Source organism: Carcharodon carcharias, chromosome 36 (assembly GCF_017639515.1).
Source record: "Carcharodon carcharias isolate sCarCar2 chromosome 36, sCarCar2.pri, whole genome shotgun sequence".
NCBI classification, from domain to species: domain Eukaryota; kingdom Metazoa; phylum Chordata; class Chondrichthyes; order Lamniformes; family Lamnidae; genus Carcharodon; species Carcharodon carcharias.
The window spans coordinates 1,648,822-1,657,728 of record NC_054502.1 but is presented as its reverse complement, the minus strand read 5'-3'; positions in this window follow the sequence as shown (position 1 = coordinate 1,657,728).

Below are 8,907 nucleotides of genomic sequence, written 5' to 3'. Positions count from 1 at the left end.
GTCACACTGGGAGTGGTCAGTGAGTGACTGTGTGTCACACTGGGATTGGTCATTAAGTGACCGTGTGTCACACAGGGAGTAGTCAGTGAGTGACCATTTGTCACGCTGGCAGTCGTCAGTGAGTGACCGTGTCACGCTGGGTGTGGTCAGTGAGTGACCGTATGTCACAGTGGAAGTGGTCAGTGAGAGACAGTGTGTGTCGCACTGGGAGTGGGCAGTGAGTGACTGTGTGTCAAACAGGGAGTGGTCAGAGTGACCATTTGTCACAAAGGAAGTGGAACGTGAGTGACCGTGTGTCACACAGGGAGTGTTCACTGAGTGACCCTATGTCACATTGGGAGTTGGCAGTGAGTGACCCTGTGTCACACAGGGAGAGGGCAGTGAGTAACAATGAGTCACACAGGAAGTGATCAGTGAGTGACTGTGTGTAAAACTGGGAGTGGTCAGTGAGTAACAATGAGTCACACTGGCAGTGGTCAGTAGTGACTGCGTCTCACACTGGAAGTGATCAGTCAGTAACAATGAGTCACATAGGAAGTGGTGAGTGAGTGACCACGTGTCACACATGAAGTGGTCAGTGAGTGACCGTGTGTCACACAGGGAGTGGTCAGTGAGTAACAATGTGTCACACAGGGAGTGGGCAGTGGGTGACCCTGTGTCACTCAGGGAGAGGACAGTGAGTAACCCTGTGTCACACAGGGAGTGGCCAGTGAGTGACCCTGTGTCACACAGGGAGTGGGCAGTGAGTAACAATGAGTCACACAGGAAGTGATCAGTGAGTGACTGTGTGTCACACAGGGAGTGGTCAGTGAGTGACTATGTGTCACACAGGGAGTAGGCAGTGAGTGACCGTGTGTCACACAGGTAGTGGTCAGTGAGTGAATGTATGTCACACAGGGAGTGGGCAGTGAATGACCGTGTGTCACACAGGGAGTGGTCAATGAGTGACATTCTGACACACAGGGAGTGATCAGTGAGTCACCATGTGTCACACAGGGAGTGGGCAGTGAGTGTCTGTGTGTCACACAGGGAGTGGAGAGTGACTGACCGTGTGTCACACAGGGAGTGGGAAGTGAGTGACCATGTGTGACAGAGGGAGAGGGCAGTGAGTGACCCTGTGCCACTCTGGGAGTGTTCAGTCAGTAACTTTGAGTCACACAGGAAGTGATCAGTGAGTGACAACGTGTCACACAGGGAGTGGTCAGTGAATGAGAGATGTGTCACACAGGCAGTGGTCAGTGAGTGACCGTGTGTCACACAGGGAGTAGGCAGTGAGTAACCCTGTCTCACACAGGGAGTGGTCAGTGAGTAACAATGAGTCACACAGGAAGTGGTCCGTGATTGACCGTCTGTCACACTGGGAGTGGTAAGTGAATAACAATGAGTCACACTGGCAGTGGTCAGCGAGTGACTGCGTGTCACTCTGGGAGTGATCAGTGAGTAATACTGAGTCACACAGGAAGTGGTCAGTGAGTGACAAAGTGTAACACAGTAAGTGGTCAGTGATTGACAATGTGTCACACAGCGAGTGGTCAGTGAGTGAGCGTGTGTCACACAGGGAGTGGTCAGTGAGTAACAATGTCTCACACAGGAAGTGGTCAGTGAGTGACCATGTGTCACAATGGGAGTGGTCAGTGAGTGATCGTGTGTCACACTGGGAGTGGTCAGTGAGTGAACGTTTGTCACACTGGGATTGGTAAGTTAGTGACCGTGTGTCACACAGGGAGTAGTCAGTGAGTGACCATTTGTCACGCTGGCAGTGGTCAGTGAGTGACTGCGTGTCACTCTGGGAGTGATCAGTGAGTAATAATGAGTCACACAGGAAGTGGTCAGTGAGTTTTTCCGTGTCACACAGTAAGTGGTCAGTGAGTGACCATGTGTCACACAGAGAGTGGTCAGTGAGTGAGCGTGTGTCACACAGGGAGTGGTCAGTGAGTAACAATGTCTCACACAGGAAGTGGTCAGTGAGTGCCCGTGTGTCACAATGGGAGTGGTCAGTGAGTGATCGTGTGTCACACTGGGAGTGGTCAGTGAGTGACCGTGTGTCACACTGGGATTGGTCATTAAGTGACCGTGTGTCACACAGGGAGTAGTCAGTGAGTGACCATTTGTCACGCTGGCAGTCGTCAGTGAGTGACCGTGTCACGCTGGGTGTGGTCAGTGAGTGACCGTATGTCACGGTGGAAGTGGTCAGTGAGAGACAGTGTGTGTCACACTGGGAGTGGTCAGTGAGTGACTGTGTGTCAAACAGGGAGTGGTCAGAGTGACCATTTGTCACAAAGGAAGTGGAACGTGAGTGACCGTGTGTCACACAGGGAGTGTTCACTGAGTGACCCTATGTCACATTGGGAGTTGGCAGTGAGTGACCCTGTGTCACACAGGGAGAGGGCAGTGAGTAACAATGAGTCACACAGGAAGTGATCAGTGAGTGACTTTGTGTAACACTGGGAGTGGTCAGTGAGTAACAATGAGTCACACTGGCAGTGGTCAGTAGTGACTGCGTCTCACACTGGAAGTGATCAGTCAGTAACAATGAGTCACATAGGAAGTGGTGAGTGAGTGACCACGTGTCACACATGAAGTGGTCAGTGAGTAACCGTGTGTCACACAGGGAGTGGTCAGTGAGTAACAATGTGTCACACAGGGAGTGGGCAGTGGGTGACCCTGTGTCACTCAGGGAGAGGACAGTGAGTGACCCTGTGTCACACAGGGAGTGGCCAGTGAGTGACCCTGTGTCACACAGGGAGTGGGCAGTGAGTAACAATGAGTCACACAGGAAGTGATCAGTGAGTGACTGTGTGTCACACAGGGAGTGGTCAGTGAGTGACTATGTGTCACACAGGGAGTAGGCAGTGAGTGACCGTGTGTCACACAGGTAGTGGTCAGTGAGTGAATGTATGTCACACAGGGAGTGGGCAGTGAATGACCGTGTGTCACACAGGGAGTGGTCAATGAGTGACATTCTGACACACAGGGAGTGATCAGTGAGTCACCATGTGTCACACAGGGAGTGGGCAGTGAGTGTCTGTGTGTCACACAGGGAGTGGAGAGTGAGTGACCATGTGTCACACAGGGAGTGGGAAGTGAGTGACCATGTGTGACAGAGGGAGAGGGCAGTGAGTGACCCTGTGCCACTCTGGGAGTGTTCAGTCAGTAACATTGAGTCACACAGGAAGTGATCAGTGAGTGACAACGTGTCACACAGGGAGTGGTCAGTGAATGAGAGATGTGTCACACAGGCAGTGGTCAGTGAGTGACCGTGTGTCACACAGGGAGTAGGCAGTGAGTGACCCTGTGTCACACAGGGAGTGGTCAGTGAGTAACAATGAGTCACACAGGAAGTGGTCCGTGATTGACCGTCTGTCACACTGGGAGTGGTAAGTGAATAACAATGAGTCACACTGGCAGTAGTCAGCGAGTGACTGCGTGTCACTCTGGGAGTGATCAGTGAGTAATAATGAGTCACACAGGAAGTGGTCAGTGAGTGACGATGTGTCACACAGTAAGTGGTCAGTGATTGACCATATGTCACACAGAGAGTGGTCAGTGAGTGAGCGTGTGTCACACAGGGAGTGGTCAGTGAGTAACAATGTCTCACACAGGAAGTGGTCAGTGAGTGACCATGTGTCACAATGGGAGTGGTCAGTGAGTGATCGTGTGTCACACTGGGAGTGGTCAGTGAGTGAACGTTTGTCACACTGGGATTGGTAAGTTAGTGACCGTGTGTCACACAGGGAGTAGTCAGTGAGTGACCATTTGTCACGCTGGCAGTGGTCAGTGAGTGACCGTGTCACACTGGGTGTGGTCAGTGAGTGACCGTATGACACGCTGGCAGTGGTCAGTGAGAGACAGTGTGTGTCACACTGGGTGTGGTCAGTGAGTGACAATGTGTCAAACAGGGAGTGGTCACTGAGTTACCCTATGTCAGATTGGGAGTTCGCAGTGAGTGACCCTGTGTAACACAGGGAGTGGGCAGTGAGTGACCCTGTGTCACTCAGGGAGAGGACAGTGAGTGACCCTGTGTCACACAGGGAGTGGGCAGTGAGTGACCCTGTGTCACAAAGGGAGTTGGCAGTGAGTGACCCTGTGTCAAACAGGGAGTGGGCAGTGAGTAACAACGAGTCACACAGGAAGTGATCAGTGAGTGACCGTGTGTCACACAGGGAGTAGGCAGTGAGTGACCGTGAGTCACACAGGTAGTGGGCAGTGAGTGTCTGTGTGTCACACAGGGAGTGGACAGTGAGTGACCCTGTGTCACAGAGGGAGAGGGCAGTGAGTGACCGTGTGTCACACAGGGAGTGGGCAGTGAGTTACCATGTGTCACACAGGGAGTGGTTAGTCAGTAACAATGAGTCACACAGGAAGTGATCAGTGAGTCACAACGTGTCACACAGGGAGTGGTCAGTGAATGACCGAAGTCTCATAGAGGCAGTGGTCAGTGAGTGAACGTGTGTCGCACAGGGAGTGGTCAGTGAGCATCAAAGAGTGACACAGTAAGTGGTCAGTGAGTGACGACGTGTCACACACTAAGTGGTAATTGAGTGACCACGTGTGACACAGAGAATGGACAGTTAGTGAGCGTGTGTCACAGAGGGAGTGGTCAGTGAGTAGCAATGTGTCACACAGGAAGTTGCCAGTGAGTGAACGTGTGTCACACAGGGAGTGTTCAGTGAGCAAAAATATGTTACACAGTAAGTGGTCAGTGAGTTACCATATGTCATGCTGGGAGTGGTCAGTGAGTGACCATGTGTCACACAGGGAGTGGGCAGTGAGTGAAAATGTGTCACACAGGGAGTGGGAAGTGAGTGACCGTGTGTCACACTGGGAGAGGGCAGAGCGTGGCCCTATGTCACACCCAGAGTGGGCAGTGAGAGACAGTGTGTGTCACACTGGGAGTGGTCAGTGAGTGACTGTGTGTCAAACAGGGAGTGGTCAGAGTGACCGTGTGTCACACAGGGAACGTTCAGTGAGTGACCCTGTATCACACTGGGGTGGTCAGTGAGAGATCATGTGTCACACTGGGTGTTGTAAGGGAGTGACCATGTGTCACAATGGGAGTGGTCAGGGAGTGACCATGTGTAACAGAGGGAGTGGTCAGTGTGTGTCCGTGTGTCACACAGGGAGTGGCCAATGAGTGACCGTGTATCACACTGGGATTGGTCAGTGAGTGGCCATGTGTCACACTGGGAGTGGTCAGTGAGTGACCATGTGTCACACTGGGAGTGGTCAGGGAGTGACCGTGTGTCACACAGGGAGTGGTCAGTGAGTGAATGTATGTCACACAGGGAGTGGGCAGTGAATGACCATGTGTCACACAGGGAGTGGGCAGTGAGTGATCCTGTGTCACACAGGGATTGGGCAGTGAGGAACAATGAGTCACACATATGAAGTGATCAGTGAGTGACTGTGTGTCACACTGGGAGTGGTCAGTGAGTAACAATGAGTCACAGTGGCAGTGGTCAGTGAGTGACGGCGTGTCACTCTGGGAGTGATCAGTCAGTAACAAATAGTCACACAGGAAGTGGGCAGTGAGTGACCCTGTGTCACACAGGGAGTGGGCAGTGAGTGACAATGAGTCACAGAGGAAGTGATCAGTGAGTGACTGTGTGTAACACTGGGAGTGGTCAGTGAGTAACAATGAGTCACACTGGCAGTGGTCAGTGAGTGACTGCGTCTCACACTGGAAGTGATCAGTCAGTAACAATGAGTCACACAGGAAGTGGTGAGTGAGTGACCGTGTGTCACACAGGGAGTGGTCAGTGAGTAACAATGTGTCACACAGGAAGTGGTGAGTGAGTGACCGTGTGTCACACAGGGAGTGGTCAGTGAGTAACAATGTGTCACACAGGAAGTGGGAAGTGAGTGACCGTGTGTCACACAGGGAGTGGGCAGTGAGTGACTCTGTGTCACACAGGGAGAGGGCAGTGAGTGACCCTGTGTCACACAGGGAGTGGGCAGTGAGTGACCCGGTGTCACACAGGGAGTGGGCAGTGAGTAACCCTGTCTCACACAGGGAGTGGGCAGTGAATGACGATTGTGTCAGACATGCAGTGGTCAGTGAGTGACCCTGTGCCACTCTGGGAGCAGTCAGTCAGTAACAATGAGTCACACAGGAAGTGATCAGTGAGTGACAACTTGTCGCACAGGGACTGGTCAGTGAATGAGAGATGTGTCATAAAGGCAGTGGTCAGTGAGTGACCGTGTGTCACACAGGGAGTAGGCAGTGAGTGACCCTGTGTCACACAGGGAGTGGGCAGTGAGTGATCCTGTGTCACACAGGGAGTGGTTGGTGAGTGACACTGTGTCACACAGGGAGTGGTCAGTGAGTAACAATGGGTCACACTGGCAGTGGTCAGTGAGTGACTGCGTCTCACACTGGAAGTGATCAGTCAGTAACAATGAGTCACACAGGAAGTGGTGAGTGAGTGACCGTGTGTCACACAGGGAGTGATCAGTGAGTAACAATGTGTCACACAGGAAGTGGTGAGAGAGTGACCGTGTGTCACACAAGGAGTGGTCAGTGAGTTACAATGTGTCACACAGGAAGTGGTGAGTGAGTGACCGTGTGTCACACAGGGAGTGGTCAGTGAGTAACAATGTGTCACACAGGAAGTGGGAAGTGAGTGACCGTGTGTCACACAGGGAACGTTCAGTGAGTGACCATGTATCACACTGGGGTGGTCAGTGAGAGATCATGTGTCACACTGGGTGTTGTAAGGGAGTGACCATGTGTCACAATGGGAGTGGTCAGGGAGTGACCATGTGTAACAGAGGGAGTGGTCAGTGTGTGTCCGTGTGTCACACAGGGAGTGGCCAATGAGTGACCGTGTATCACACTGGGATTGGTCAGTGAGTGGCCATGTGTCACACTGGGAGTGGTCAGTGAGTGACCATGTGTCACACTGGGAGTGGTCAGGGAGTGACCATGTGTAACACAGGGAGTGGTCAGTAAGTGTCCGTATGTCACAGAGGGAGTGGTCAGTGAGTGTCCGTGTGTCACACAGGGAGTGGTCAGTGAATGAACGTGTGTCACACAGGGAGTGGTCAGTGAGTGAATGTATGTCACACAGGGAGTGGGCAGTGAATGTCCATGTGTCACACAGGGAGTGGGCAGTGAGTGATCCTGTGTCACACAGGGATTGGGCAGTGAGGAACAATGAGTCACACATATGAAGTGATCAGTGAGTGACTGTGTGTCACACTGGGAGTGGTCAGTGAGTAACAATGAGTCACAGTGGCAGTGGTCAGTGAGTGACGGCGTGTCACTCTGGGAGTGATCAGTCAGTAACAATGAGTCACACAGGAAGTGGGCAGTGAGTGACCCTGTGTCACACAGGGAGTGGGCAGTGAGTGACAATGAGTCACAGAGGAAGTGATCAGTGAGTGACTGTGTGTAACACTGGGAGTGGTCAGTGAGTAACAATGAGTCACACTGGCAGTGGTCAGTGAGTGACTGCGTCTCACACTGGAAGTGATCAGTCAGTAACAATGAGTCACACAGGAAGTGGTGAGTGAGTGACCGTGTGTCACACAGGGAGTGGTCAGTGAGTAACAATGTGTCACACAGGAAGTGGTGAGTGAGTGACCGTGTGTCACACAGGGAGTGGTCAGTGAGTAACAATGCGTCACACAGGAAGTGGTGAGTGAGTGACCGTGTGTCACACAGGGAGTGGTCAGTGAGTAACAATGTGTCACACAGGAAGTGGGAAGTGAGTGACCGTGTGTCACACAGGGAGTGGGCAGTGAGTGACTCTGTGTCACACAGGGAGAGGGCAGTGAGTGACCCTGTGTCACACAGGGAGTGGGCAGTGAGTGACCCGGTGTCACACAGGGAGTGGGCAGTGAGTAACCCTGTCTCACACAGGGAGTGGGCAGTGAATGACGATTGTGTCAGACATGCAGTGGTCAGTGAGTGAAAATGTGCCACTCTGGGAGCAGTCAGTCAGTAACAATGAGTCACACAGGAAGTGATCAGTGAGTGACAACTTGTCGCACAGGGACTGGTCAGTGAATGAGAGATGTGTCATAAAGGCAGTGGTCAGTGAGTGACCGTGTGTCACACAGGGAGTAGGCAGTGAGTGACCCTGTGTCACACAGGGAGTGGGCAGTGAGTGATCCTGTGTCACACAGGGAGTGGTTGGTGAGTGACACTGTGTCACACAGGGAGTGGTCAGTGAGTAACAATGGGTCACACTGGCAGTGGTCAGTGAGTGACTGCGTCTCACACTGGAAGTGATCAGTCAGTAACAATGAGTCACACAGGAAGTGGTGAGTGAGTGACCGTGTGTCACACAGGGAGTGATCAGTGAGTAACAATGTGTCACACAGGAAGTGGTGAGAGAGTGACCGTGTGTCACACAGGGAGTGGTCAGTGAGTTACAATGTGTCACACAGGAAGTGGTGAGTGAGTGACCGTGTGTCACACAGGGAGTGGTCAGTGAGTAACAATGTGTCACACAGGAAGTGGGAAGTGAGTGACCGTGTGTCACACAGGGAGTGGGCAGTGAGTGACTCTGTGTCACACAGGGAGAGGGCAGTGAGTGACCCTGTGTCACACAGGGAGTGGGCAGTGAGTGACCCGGTGTCACTCAGGGAGTGGGCAGTGAGTAACCCTGTCTCACACAGGGAGTGGGCAGTGAATGACGATTGTGTCAGACATGCAGTGGTCAGTGAGTGACCCTGTGCCACTCTGGGAGCAGTCAGTCAGTAACAATGAGTCACACAGGAAGTGATCAGTGAGTGACAACGTGTCACACAGGGAGTGGTCAGTGAATGAGAGATGTGTCATAAAGGCAGTGGTCAGTGAGTGACCGTGTGTCACACAGGGAGTAGGCAGTGAGTGACCCTGTGTCACACAGGGAGTGGGCAGTGAGTGATCCTGTGTCACACAGGGAGTGGTTGGTGAGT